Source organism: Phyllobates terribilis, unplaced genomic scaffold (genome assembly GCF_046119375.1).
Source record: "Phyllobates terribilis strain yellow unplaced genomic scaffold, ASM4611937v1 Scaffold_11__3_contigs__length_659146591, whole genome shotgun sequence".
NCBI lineage: Eukaryota > Metazoa > Chordata > Amphibia > Anura > Dendrobatidae > Phyllobates > Phyllobates terribilis.
Window position 1 is genome coordinate 475,820,668 of NW_027362771.1, and position 13,371 is coordinate 475,834,038.

Genomic DNA, 13,371 nt, shown 5'->3' on the forward strand with positions numbered 1-13,371 from the left:
CTGCAGTCACTCTGTGACTGCAGGCTTCTGAATTTTCACAGCGCATGCACTGCACACTTTTAGAATTCTCCCTTGGTAAGTATGCAATTTGTATATTTCTGGCCACATTCCGACTAGTCTGGTCTCGCTAAATTAATTTTCATTAAGTGAGGCTACTCATGTCTAGTCGGCACGTGACCGCATGTATGCAAATCACCAGCACCAGAGAATCCTCACAGAGTGCAGTGAACACTGTGAGAATTCAGAAGTCTGCAGTCACATAGAATGGCTGCAGACTTATCACAAACTTGGACAACCCTTTTAATGCTCCTAACATAAATAATATGAGAATTAGTCAGTATCACAACAATTTTTTACATCCAGGCACCTTATAGATGACGTTGTCTCTGGAGTCGTTTTCTTTCTTTTGTTTATCTTGTCCAGATGCCACGATGACTTTTCACATCCACAGCCGTATCTGCAGACTTTCACCTTCACCCGTCTTCTGCAGCACATCCCCACACGATGCCCTTAAACATAGCAGTGTTGTTATAATGCTCCTGAATAAAAATATCTGCCCTATACTGTACCCCTGAATAAATAATTGCCCCTCACTATATTCTTTGCACAAAATATGACCCACACACTGTCCCTCTCATGGTTCATGCCCTCTACACTGCCCCTTCCTTTTCATACTGGGCCCTCTCGTCACACTGTCCACTCACACTGTGTCCCCACTATAGGGCCCAGTCTTTATACTGTGCCCCTTCATCACACTCCTCTTCTTTGGCTTACTGCCCCCCCCTGACTGTGACCTTACACTGTTCCGCCCCCCCATACTACCAAATTTTTATTCTGTGCCCACTCACACTTTTCTCCCCCCCATACTGTCTCCTCGCACTATTCCCCTCAATAGTCTTTTCACACATTTCCCCCTCTCTCCTCATATTGTCTCCTGTCACATCCCCCTTGCTAACCATACTGTCTCCTCATATATTTTTACCCCCTCACTCTCTATACTGCCTCCTCACACATCTCCCCGACTCCCCATACTGTGTCCTCACCCATCCCAAACTCCCTCACTCCCCCTACTGTGTCCGCATACACTTTTCCCCTCGCTACTCATACTGTGTCCACACCCACCCCCCCACTCACCATACTGTGTCTGCACCCATCCCCTCACTCTCTTCCGATACTGTGTCCGCACCCATCCCCCCACTCACTTACTGTGTCTGCACCCATCTCCTCACTTGCTCCCCATACCGTGTCTGCATACATTCCTCGCTTTGCTCCCCATACTGCGTTCATACCTATCCTCCCCATTCTGTGTCTGTACCAATCCCCCACTCACCATACCATGTCTGCACTCACCCTTCCAATACATTTTCCCCCTCGCTCCTCATACTGTGTCTGCACCCTCCGCTCATTATACTGTGGCTGCATCCACCCCACCACTCACCGTACTGTGTCTACACGTATCCCCCACTCACCTTACTGTGTCTGTACCCATCTCCCCCACTCAGCATACTGTGTCTGCACTCATCCCCCATACTGTTTCCTTATACATGCCCCCCACTTGCTCCTCATACTGTCTTTAAATTTCTCCCACTCCCCAAATTGTGTCTGCCCCTGTCCCTTCCTTGCTCCCCAAACTTGTGTCCTCAAATCTTCCCCTTTACACTAAATCTTCCCCTCCCATCCACACAAAATTTCCCATACTAAATCTCTCCCAGATTAGATCTCCCACCACCCCTTCCCTTCATACCAAATCTCCCCCACCTCTCCCCTTTAGGTGGTCCGACTGCACCCGGGGAAGATGCCCCGCCAGCCCCCCTAGATACGCCTCAGAATAAATACAATACCTTCAATTAAGACAGTCAGAAGCGCAGCAGAGAGGTGCCGCTCTAGTGGTAGAGGCCTAAGTAGGTTACTACTGCTACTTTTGTTATTCTAACCCCTTAAAAACATATGATGTACAGGGTACGTCATATGTCAGCTCCATGCCTTTTATGCGGGGTCGCAAGCAGAGCCTGCATCTTTGCCTGCAGATGTTGGCTGTTAACCTGTGAAATGCCATTGTCAATCTGTGACAGCAGTATTTATAGTGCACCAGAAGGTGGGCATGCTGATCTATGCACCAATCGGCGTGCCCCGTCATGTGATCACTTTAAAAAATGATGGTGATGTTTTAACCCCTGCACGTTAATGACCGGGCCAATTTTTACAATTCTGACCACTGTCACTTTATGAGGTAATTACTCTGGAACGCTTCAATGGATCCCCCTGATTCTGAGATCGTTTTTTCGTGACATATTGTACTTCATGATTTTGGTAAAATTTCTTCGATATCACTTGCGTTTATTTGTGAAAAAAAACGGAAATTTGGCGAAAATTTTGAAAATTTTGCAATTTTCAAAATTTGAATTTTTATGCCCTTAAATCAGAGAGATATGTCACACAAAATACTTAATAAATAACATTTCCCACATGTCTACTTTACATCAGCACAATTTTGGAACCAAATTTTTTTTTTGTTATGGAGCTATAAGGGTTAAAAGTTGACCAGCGATTTCTCATTTTTCCAACAAAATTTACAAAACCATTTTTTTAGGGACCACATCACATTTGAAGTCACTTTGAGAGGTCTTTATGACAGAAAATACCCAAAAGTGACACCTTTCTAAAAACTGCACCACTCAAGGAGCTCAAAACCACATTCAAGAACTTTATTAACCCTTTAGGTGCTTCACAGGAATTTTTGGAATGTGGAAGAAAAAAATTTAACTTTTTTCACAAAAATATTACTTTAGACCCAATTTTTTTTATTTTCACAGGGGTAACAAGAAAAAATGGACCCCAAAATTTGTTGTGCTATATTCCCTGGGCACGCAGATACCCCATATGTGGAGAAAAAACACTGTTTGGGCACACGGCAGGGCTCGGAAAGGAAGGAGCGCCATTTGACTTTTTGATTGTAAAATTTGCTTGAATAATTAGCGGACGCCATGTTGCGTTTGGAGAGCCCCTGATATGCCTAAACATTGGAGCTCCCCCATAAGTGACCCCATTTTGGAAGCTAGACCCCCCAAGGCACCTATCTAGATGCATAGTGAGCACTTGGAACCCCCAGGTGCTTCACAAATTGATTCGTAAAAATGAAAAAGTGAAAAAAAAAACACTTTTTCATTTTTATGAATCAATTTGTGAAGCACCTGGGGGTTCCAAGTGCTCACTATGCATCTAGATAGGTGCCTTGGGGGGTCTAGTTTCCAAAATGGGGTCACTTGTGGGGGAGCTCCAATGTTTGCGCACACAGGGGCTCTCCAAATGCAACATGGTGTCCGCTAACAAATTGAATGGAAAATCGGCTCAAATTGTTAGCGGACACCATGTTGCGTTTGGAGAGCCCCTGTGTGCCCAAACATTGGAGCTACCCCACAAGTGACCCCATTTTGGAAACTAGACCCCCCAAGGCACCTATCTAGATGCATAGTGAGCACTTGGAACCCCCAGGTGCTTCACAAATTGATTCGTGAAAAAAAAAAACACCTCCATGTGGCTACCGTCGGGAGATCAGCGGCTTGGGCCGCTGATCTCCCGACGGCAACTGTAAAGGGAGGGACGGCTCCGCTGCCCGGTTCTCAGTAATACGGTTCGCTGATTGGTCGCGACCAATCAGCGATATTGGCGCCAAATTTAAACACCGTTTTGCTGATTGCTCACGGTCACGACTAATCAGCGATTTTAGCGCCAAATTTAAACAAGCTCTCCGGTCCTCACTAACACAGTTTGCTGATTGGTCGCGGCCGCCACCCGCGACCAATCACCGATATTGCCGCCACCGTTTTGCTGATTGGTCACGGTTGCCGGCCGCGACCAATCAGCGATTTTGGCGCCAAATTTAAAAAACGCTCTGCTGATTGCTCCCGGTCGGCCGCATACATATTCTAGAAAACCCGATGCGTTAGAATCGGGCCACCATCTAGTACTGTATATGTTCACATCACAGCCTTTTCCCCACACTTGCACACAGTTTTTAAAGGAACTTGGCACATGCGATCATGTAGCTGTGGAAGAGGGTACCTGGCTGTCAGAGACAGCCGGAGTCCCCATAGAGAAGGCACAGATGGTTTATTATCGTCTGTGCCTTCTCCATCGCTGTATACACAGTGTTTAAGAAGCGCTGTGTGCACAGTAATAGAGCTGATGGCGCTTCCTCCGCCATATACAGCAGTCATGTGATCACTGTATAGGGAGGGAGCAGGAGCTGCTGGGTCATAGCAGGCCCAGACATCTCTGCTATGCTACCAGGAGGCTGCATTTCTCTTGAGGCTAATAAACCAACCACAATTACAAGGGAAAAATCATAAAACTAAAAATATTTCAATATTTAAATGTTCCTCCCCGAAAAGGTCTTTATGACCTCATGAGGGGCACAATGTGTAAAATAAATTAAAGATAAATAAATAAAAATAACAGGTAAAAAAAATGCCACTGTCAATCCAAATCGCTGGTACTAGCCTCGCCCCCTAAAAAAAAAACGTGTCCAATATTAAAATTATTATTATTTTTATTTATTTATATAGCACGATTTATTCCATGGTGCTGTACATAAGAAGGGGTTACATACAAAATACAGATGTCACTTACGGTAAATGAACTAACAATGATAGACTGGTACAGGAGGAAAAAGACCCTGCCCTTGCAGGCTTACATGCTACAGGATGGGGAAGGAGACAGTAGGTGGGGGGGGGGGGAGTTGCACAAACTCTGGTGGTGGTGACGTGGCAGCGTGGTCATTGCAAGTTGTAAGCTTTCGTGAAAAGATGGGTTTTCAGGTTCCATCTGAAGGATCTGAATGTGGCGGATAGTCGGACATGTTGAGGCACAGAATTCCCGAGGATGGGGGATATTCGGGAGAAGTTTTGGAGTCGGTTGGAGGGAATAAGTGTGGAGGAGAGAAGGAGGTATTGGGAGGACCGGAGATTACGTGAGGGAATATATCGGGAGATTAGTTCAGAGATGTATGGAGGAGAAAGGTTATGGATGGCTCTGTAGGTCAGTGTTAGTACTTTGAACTGGATATGCTGGGCAATTGGGAGCCAGTGAAGAGATTTGCAAAGGGGGGTAGCAGAGGAGTAGCGAGGAGAGAGATGAACTAGTCGGGCAGCAAAGTTAAGGATTGACTGGAGGGCTTGCAGTAGTCGAGGCGGGAGATGAGGGCATGCACAAGCAGTTTAGTAGATTGAGGGTTGAGGAAAGGATGGATTCTGAAAATATTTTTGAGCTGGAGGCGACAGGAGGTGGCGAGGGCTTGGATGTGGGGTTTGAAGGACAGGGCAGTGTCGAGGGTTACTCCAAGGCAGCAGATTGCTGGTACAGGGGAGAGTGTGATGTCATTTATTGTGATAGAAAGATCAGATGGGAAAGATACGCTAGATGGAGGAAAGATGATGAGTTCAGATTTGTCCACATTGAGTTTGAGGAAGTGAGACGAGAAGGAGGATATGGCTGATAGACACGCTGGGGTTCTGGACAGCAGAGAGGTGACGTCTGGACCAGAGAGGAAGATCTGGGTGTCATGAGTGTACATGTGGTACTGGAAACCATGGGACTTTATGAGCTGTCCCAGGCAAGGGTATAGATGGAGAAGAGTAAGGGTTCTAGGACAGAGCCTTGAGGGACTCCAACAGAGAGAGGGCAGGATGAGGAAGTAGTGAGGGAGTCGGAGACACTAAAAGTGCGGTTGGAAAGGTATGAGGAGATCCAGGATAGGACAAGATCTTTGACACTAAAGGAAGAGAGAATCTGTAGTAGGAGGCGGTGGTCCACTGTGTCGAAGGCAGAGGACAGGTCTAGAAGGAGGAGTATGGAGAACTGTCTGTTAGCTTTGGCTGTAAGTAAGTCATTAGTAATTTTGGTAAGGGCAGTTTCGGTGGAATGGTAGGGACGGAGGCCAGATTGTTGGTTGTCGAAGAAAAAGTTAGATGAGAAATGGGAGGAAAGTTCAGAGTGAATGTTGCTCAAGGAGTTTGGATGCGAATGGGAGCAGCGATATGGGGCGATAGCTGGACAAAGCGATTGGGTCGAGGGATGGCTTTTTGAGGATAGGCGTGACTGTGGCATGTTTGAAAGCAGAGGGGAAGGTACCAGATGTTAGTGATAGGTTGAAGAGATGGGTTAGGGATGGGATGAGTGTGGGGGTGAGGTTGGGGAGGAGGTGGGATGGGATGGGGTCAAGTGCACAAGTGGTGAGGTGTGATTTGGAAAGGAGGCGAGTAAGCTCTCCTTCCCTGATGTTGGAGAGGGAGGTTATGGGGGAAGGGCAATAGTCTGTAAAACAAAGGGGCTGTGGTGGTCGGACAATGAAGGCTTGTCTTGTTTGGTCAATCTTGTTTTTGAAGTGTGCGGCAAAGTCCTCAGCAGTGATGAGGGAGGTTGGAGGGGGCAGTCGAGGTCAGAGGAGGGAGTTAAGTGTTGAATAACTGTTTGGGGTTGTAGGATAAGGAGGATATGAGGATTGTGAAGTAGGCCTGTTTGACAGAGGTGAAAGGGCTGATTTGAATGCGAGTGTTGCTTGTTTGAATGCAGTGAAGTCCTCTTGCGAATGAGTTTTCTTCAAACGCCGCTCTGCAACCTTGGACGCTTGCCGAAGCTTTTTAGTGAGGTTATTATGCCAGGGTTGTCTATTGATTCATCGTGCTTTGCCATGCACAAGAAGGGCGACCAAATCAAAAGCTGCTGCGAGAGTGGCATTGTAGAAAGCAGTGGCGCTGTCTGTGTCGTGAAGTAAAGATATGGATGTAAGTGGTAGAATAGAGTCAGAGTGTGTGTGAATTTCTAGATGTGCAAGGTTTCTGCAGGGGGTGCTATTTCCTGAACATGGAGGACAGGGATGAGAAAGTGAGTAGATGATGGTGGGGGAGGGGGAGATTGAAAGTTAGATAGGGAGCAGAGTTGGGTGAAGATGAGGTCTAGTGTGTGTCCATCTGTGTGGGTGGCTGTGGAGGACAACTGAGTAATTAAATAATTAAAATAAAACAAAATAATTGTTACAGAATGGATAATGTATTTTAGTTGTCCTGTGTGGTCATAGAGAAAAGGGAAAAACAGACACTTATTTCCCTTATTTTTTTCCTACTGATCAGCAAAAAATAAATAAAATAAAGCTGAATAAGACAGTGACATCAAAAGATACAAAAATTACTTGAAAAACATGAAAAATTGTATTGCTCTTTAAACAGCATGTATGAAGAAACACGAAAATGTTGTCCCTGTCAGTATTAATTGTTATACTTCCAGTCTCCCTTTTTTTACCTTCACCCATGACAGGACCATGAGAGAGGATCCGTCTCCCAGGACAGGAAACTTGTGGAAGGCAGAGCCTCTCACCATTCCTCATTGATTTCCTGTTCTAGAAGCAGGATGCTGTGGAGCTCCCAGGCGCTATCTGGGATCAGGCAAGGGTAGGTTTCTTTGCCCAGCAAAAGAATTCTCTCCCATGGGGCGGCTAGTAAGGGGTAGTTTCACCATCAAGACTGCACCCCAGCCCCAGAAGAGCCCATTTAGGATCCGTGCAGATGGAACCAGTTTGGCGGTGGTCGGTTGATGTCACTTGTGGTGCAGCGGGAAATTCAAGAGCTGGACTTTCAGATAACTCAGTATGGTCTTGTAGCATTGGCGTCTCTGCCTCCCTGCCTGGCGTCCTCCAGCGCTCCTCTTCCTGCTTCTGCTGTCGGCGCGCGCAGCTTCCCTGGCACTGTGCTTAGGGCGCGCGCGCGCTCCCTTCCTCTTAAAGGGGCCACGCGTGCCGCTCTAAGGAGTCCCCGGCCAATTGCCGAAGGTCCTCTCATATATTAGTCACCTCCTCCAAAATGGAGGTGCCTGAGCAACAGTTGATGCACAGTGTTCTAACCTCTGCTTCAGCCCTCAGGTCGCACTGCTAGCCTGACTACTAGTCCTGCCCGCCAGCCTGACTATCAGTCCAGTCCGCCAGCCTGACTACTCTCCAGCCCGACAGTCTGTCTTCCATTCAGTCCGCCAGTCTGTCTATGGGCTTCACCCGCCTGCTTACCTGGAGGCTCCTGCCTGTCACTTGCCGTGACTACTTGTCTGCCTACCCGGAGGCTCCCGCCTGTCACTTGCCGTGACCACCTGACGGCCTACCTAGAGACTTCTGCGTTTCGTCTGCTGTCTCTTCCAGTTCATCTACCCGGACCTCTCGTCAGCCTGCCTGCTGTGCCCATCTGCAGTATCAGTTAGTCTCAGCCATCTGACCCGTGGGAGTCACCTGCTCCCTTACAAGGTCGTCCCCAGAGTAGCACCTGGTTCCTCTGCTCGGTCCCTCCCTGGTCACGGAGTCATTAGTCGCCGTACGATCATGGTCGGTCCGAGTTGATACTTAGTTACGCCCCTCTCGGCCCCTCCTTGCACCACAGCACAGAGGTTCCACCACTCGGATCCGTAACAGTTTGCTCGGGCCATGGAACCCGGTGACCCCCAAGCCCCCTCGCTCTCTGACCTGTACCTGGAGGTTTCTCGTCAGAAATCCCAACAGGAAACCATCCGGAACTTCCTGCGGAGTGTCAACTCCCGCCTGGACACACTGCCTGTTCCACCTGTGTCCGCCTCGAGTCGTGTGACTGCCCAACAATGCCACGGCATCCAACCCAGGTCCCCGGCTTTCTGCACCTCCTCGTTTTGGAGGCGACCCCTCTCTAGCTCGGGGTTTCATAAACCAGTGCACCCTGCACTTTGAGCTTTTGGCACATCAGTTTCCCTCCGACCGGTCCAAGGTGGCGTTCATCCTGTCTCACCTCACTGGGGAAGCACTGGCATGGCTTAATCCCCTGTGGGAGAGAGGGCATCCCCTGGTGTCCGATCTATCGTCTTTCCTCGCTGCTTTCCGGAAAGTCTTCAATGAACCAGGACGAAAATCCTCTACTGCCTCCTCTTTGCTCCGTCTCCGCCAAGGGAGTCTCACCGTGGGCCAGTATGCCATACAGTTCCGTACCCTCGCTTCTGAGCTTGCCTGGGACAACGAGGCCCTCGTGTCCATCTTCTGGGAGGGCCTTTCCGGCCGGATTAAGGGTGAGTTGGCCGGCCAGGACATTCCTACCACCCTGGATGACCTGGTGTCGCTAGCTACCCGGATCGACATCCGTTTCCTGGAACGTGCTAAAGAGACTACCCGGAAGCGAAGATTTCCTCGCCTTGCTCCGACTTTCCAGAGACTTGTCTCTCAACTAGCTACTCCCCGGGCACGCTCACCCGAACCTATGTAATTTGATCAGACCAAGATGGTCAAATCTCGCCAAGAGTCACGCCGAGCCGAGGGGAGCTGTTTCTATTGTGGCAGTAAGGAGCACTTCATCCGTTCCTGCCCGGTGAAGCCGGGAAACGTCAGTACCTAGGACCGCTCGGAGAGGTCGTCCTAGGCAAAAGTAAACCCTCTCCTTCCTTGACTTTGTCAGTCTCCATCTCCTGGGGAGAGAACCGCTACTTTGAAATTGCACACCTAGATTCCGGAGCTGCTGGGAACCTCATTTCCCAGTCCCTGGTAGAGAAATATCACATTCCCACCAAACCTCTGGCTGAACCATTGGCAGTCGCCTCCGTGGATGGAAGACTCCTTCCGGTGACCATCCTGCTCGTCACAGAACCTATAACCCTGCAGGTGGGAATGCTGCACTCTGAGAGGATCTCCTTCCATGTGCTTTCCGGTCTCTCTCACTCCCTATTGCTAGGTCTACCCTGGCTTCAGAGACATGAACCCATGCTGAACTGTCAATCCGGTGAAGTTCTCCTTTGGGGGCAGGAATGCCATGAGACCTGCCTGGTCCCAGTCCGCCCGATTTGTCCGCCCCTCACCCCGGCTAATCTACCCGGTTTACCGGCACCTTACTGGTCCTATGCAGATGTCTTCAACAAAAAGGAAGCAGAGACACTGCCACCTCATAGGCCATATGATTGCCCGATCGACCTGGTACCCGGTGCCACTCCACCCCGTGGGCGTATTTACCCTTTGTCGTCGGCCGAAACCTGGGCCATGTCGGAATACATTAAGGAGAATCTGGCTAGTGGATTCATCCGGAAATCTACCTCCCCGGCTGGAGCCGGATTCTTCTTCGTCAAGAAGGATGGTTCACTACGTCCCTGTATAGACTATCGAGGACTTAACCAAATCACGGTCAAAAACAAATACCCCCTGCCACTCATCTCTGAGTTGTTTGACCGCCTCAAGGGCGCTAGGATCTTTTCCAAGCTGGATCTACTTGGGGTGTATAACCTGCTCCGGATCCGTCAAGGAGACGAGTGGAAGACTGCATTCAATACCCGGAACGGTCACTATGAATACCGTGTAATGCCCTTCGGTCTCTGCGATGCTCCCGCCGTCTTCCAAGAATTAGTCAATGACATCTTCCGTGATCTTCTATATTCCTGCCTGGTGGTGTATCTGGATGACATCTTGGTCTTCTCTCCAGTCCTTCCCACACACCGGAGGGATGTTCGTCAGGTCCTGTTTAGGCTCAGGCAGAATCACCTCTATGCCAAATTTGAGAAGTGCCTCTTCGAGCTGACCTCCCTTCCGTTCCTGGGTTATATTATCTCCCAGACAGGTCTACGAATGGACCCCAAGAAGCTCTCTGCCGTCTTAAAATGGCCCCGTCCGGAGGGGTTGAAGGCTATTCAGCTTTTCCTGGGCTTCGCCAACTACTACCATTTCTTCATCCCACACTTCTCTTCTCGGACTGCTCCCTTCTCTGCGCTCACCCGTAAGGGAGCAAATCCCAAGGTGTGGCCGCCTGAAGCTGAGGAGGCCTTCCTTTCCTTAAAGCAAGCCTTCTCCTCTGCCCCAGTGCTGCACCGTCTGGACTGCAACAAACAGTTCTTCCTGGAGGTTGATGCTTCCTCCCCCGGAGCCAGAGCGGTGCTCACCCAAAAAAGTTCATCCAGGAGAATGGTAACCTGCGGCTTCTTCTCCATACTCTTCTCCTCGTCTGAGCGCAATTACTCCATAGGAGACCGAGAACTGCTAGCCATCAAGTTGGCGCTGGAGGAGTGGCGTTACCTGCTTGAAAGGTCTCTATACCCAGTGATCATCTATACTGATCACAAAAATCTTGCATATCTCCAGAATGCTCAAAGACTCAATCCGCGTCAGGCCCGGTGGTCTTTGTTCTTCGCTCGCTTCGACTTTATCCTACATTTCCGCCCGGCGGACAAGAATGTTAAAGCTGATGCCTTGTCCCAATCCTTCCTGTCCTCCAATCTAGAGGAGGAGCCTACGCACATCATCGACCCCTCCAAAGTAATGAGTATGGCCCCCTTAGATCTGACTCGTCTCCCACCCAGTAAGACGTTTGTAGCAGTTCCAGATCGGGAGAAGATTCTTCACTGGGGTCATTCATCTAAACTAGCCAGCCATGCCGTTCAGAAGAAAACTTTCCTCCTCGTTACCCGGCATTACTGATGGCCCACCCTGCACAAGTATGTAGTAGACTTCGTCTCGGCCTGTTCATCTTGTCCCCGCAACAAAGTTCCCAGACATCTTCCAGCCGGCCACCTCCTACCTTTTCCCGTACCTGCTGCCCCTTGGCAACACATTGCTATAGACTTTATTACAGATCTCCCTGTTTCTACCGGCTGTACAGTCATTTGAGAGGTCGCCGACCGCTTTTCTAAAATGGCCCACTTCATCCCTCTGCCTGGTCTCCCGTCTGCATCAGAGCTGGTTAAGGACTTAACATTTTCCATCTCCATGGCCTACCCCTCCACATTGTGTCGGATTGAGGGGTTCAGTTCACCTCACGCTTCTGGAGAGCTACATGTAAGCTGCTGGATGTCACCCTGGATTTCGCCTCCGCTTACCATCCACAGTCCAATGGTTAAGTGGAGCTTATCAACCAGATCCTTACCAGCTACCTCCGGCACTTTGTTAATGCTCACCATACCGATTGGGTGGACCTCCTACCATGGGCCGAATTCTCCTACAACAACCATGAGAGCGAATCGACTTCCAAGTCCCCGTTCTTTGTAGTCTATGGTGAACATCCCCGGATTCCGTTTCCCGTCTCCACTTCTGTGGACAACCCTGCCGTGGAGTCTCTGGTCAGCGAATTTTCCACCATTTAGGAGAATACTAGGTCCGCACTTCTTCTGTCCTCTGAGCGGATGAAGAGATATGCTGACAAGAGACGTCTGGATCTGCCTCAATTCCGTCCGGGAGACAAGGTTTGGCTCTCCTCCAAACATGTTCGGCTCAAAATACCCTCCTACAAGTTGGGTCCTCGGTTCATCGGTCCATTTGAAGTCCTCAAACAAATCAACCCAGTGGCCTACAAGTTAAAACTCCCGGCCACCTTACGGATTCCCAACTCCTTCCACGTATCTTTCCTCAAACCAGTTGTGTTTAATTCTTTTTCCAACAATCCAGGTACTCCCCCTGCTCCGGTTTCTGCTGAGTACGTTTTTGAGGTAGAGAACATACTGGGCACCAAGAGGGTAAGAGGAAAAACCTTTTTTTTGGTGGATTGGAAGGGGTTTGCCCCAGAGGAGAGAACTTGGGAACCCAGGGAGAACATTCATGCCCCGCTTCTTCTTGAAAAATTTCTTTCTGGCCTAAAAAAGAGGGGGCGTAAAGGGGGGGTACTGTAGCATCGGCATCTCTGCCTTCTGCCAGGCAGAGACGCCGTCCCTCTCACCGCTGCGCTTCCTGCCCGGTGTCCTTCAGCGCTCCTTTTTCTGCTTCTGCTGCCGGTGCGCGCAGCCGGTGCGCGCAGCTTCTCGGGCACTGTGCTTAGGGCGCGCGCGCTCCCTTCCTCTTAAAGGGGCCGCGCGTGCCGCCCTAAGGAGTCCCCGGCCGATTGCCGGAGGTCCTCCCATATATTAGGCACCTCCTCCAAAATGGAGGTGCCCGAGCAACAGTTGATGCACAGTGTTCTAACCTCTGCTTCAGCCCTCAGGTCCCACTGCTAGCCTGACTACTAGTCCTGCTCGCCAGCCTGACTACTCTACAGCCAGACAGTCTGTCTTCCATTCAGTCCGCCAGTCTGTCTATGGGCTTCACCCGCCTGCTTACCTGGAGGCTCCTGCCTGTCACTTGCTGTGACCACCTGTCTGCCTACCCGGAGGCTCCTGCCTGTCACTTGCCTTGACCTCCTGACAGCCTACCTAGAGACTTCTGCCTTTCGCCTGCTGTCTCTGCCAGTTCATCTACCTGGACCTCTCGTCAGCCTGCCAACTGTGCCCATCTGCAGTATCGGTCAGTCTCAGCCATCTGACCCGTGGGAGTCACCTGCTCCCTTACAAGGTCGTCCCCAGAGTAGCACCTGGTCCCTCTGCTCGGTCCCTCCCTGGTCACGGAGTCGTTAGCCGCCGTACGATCATGGT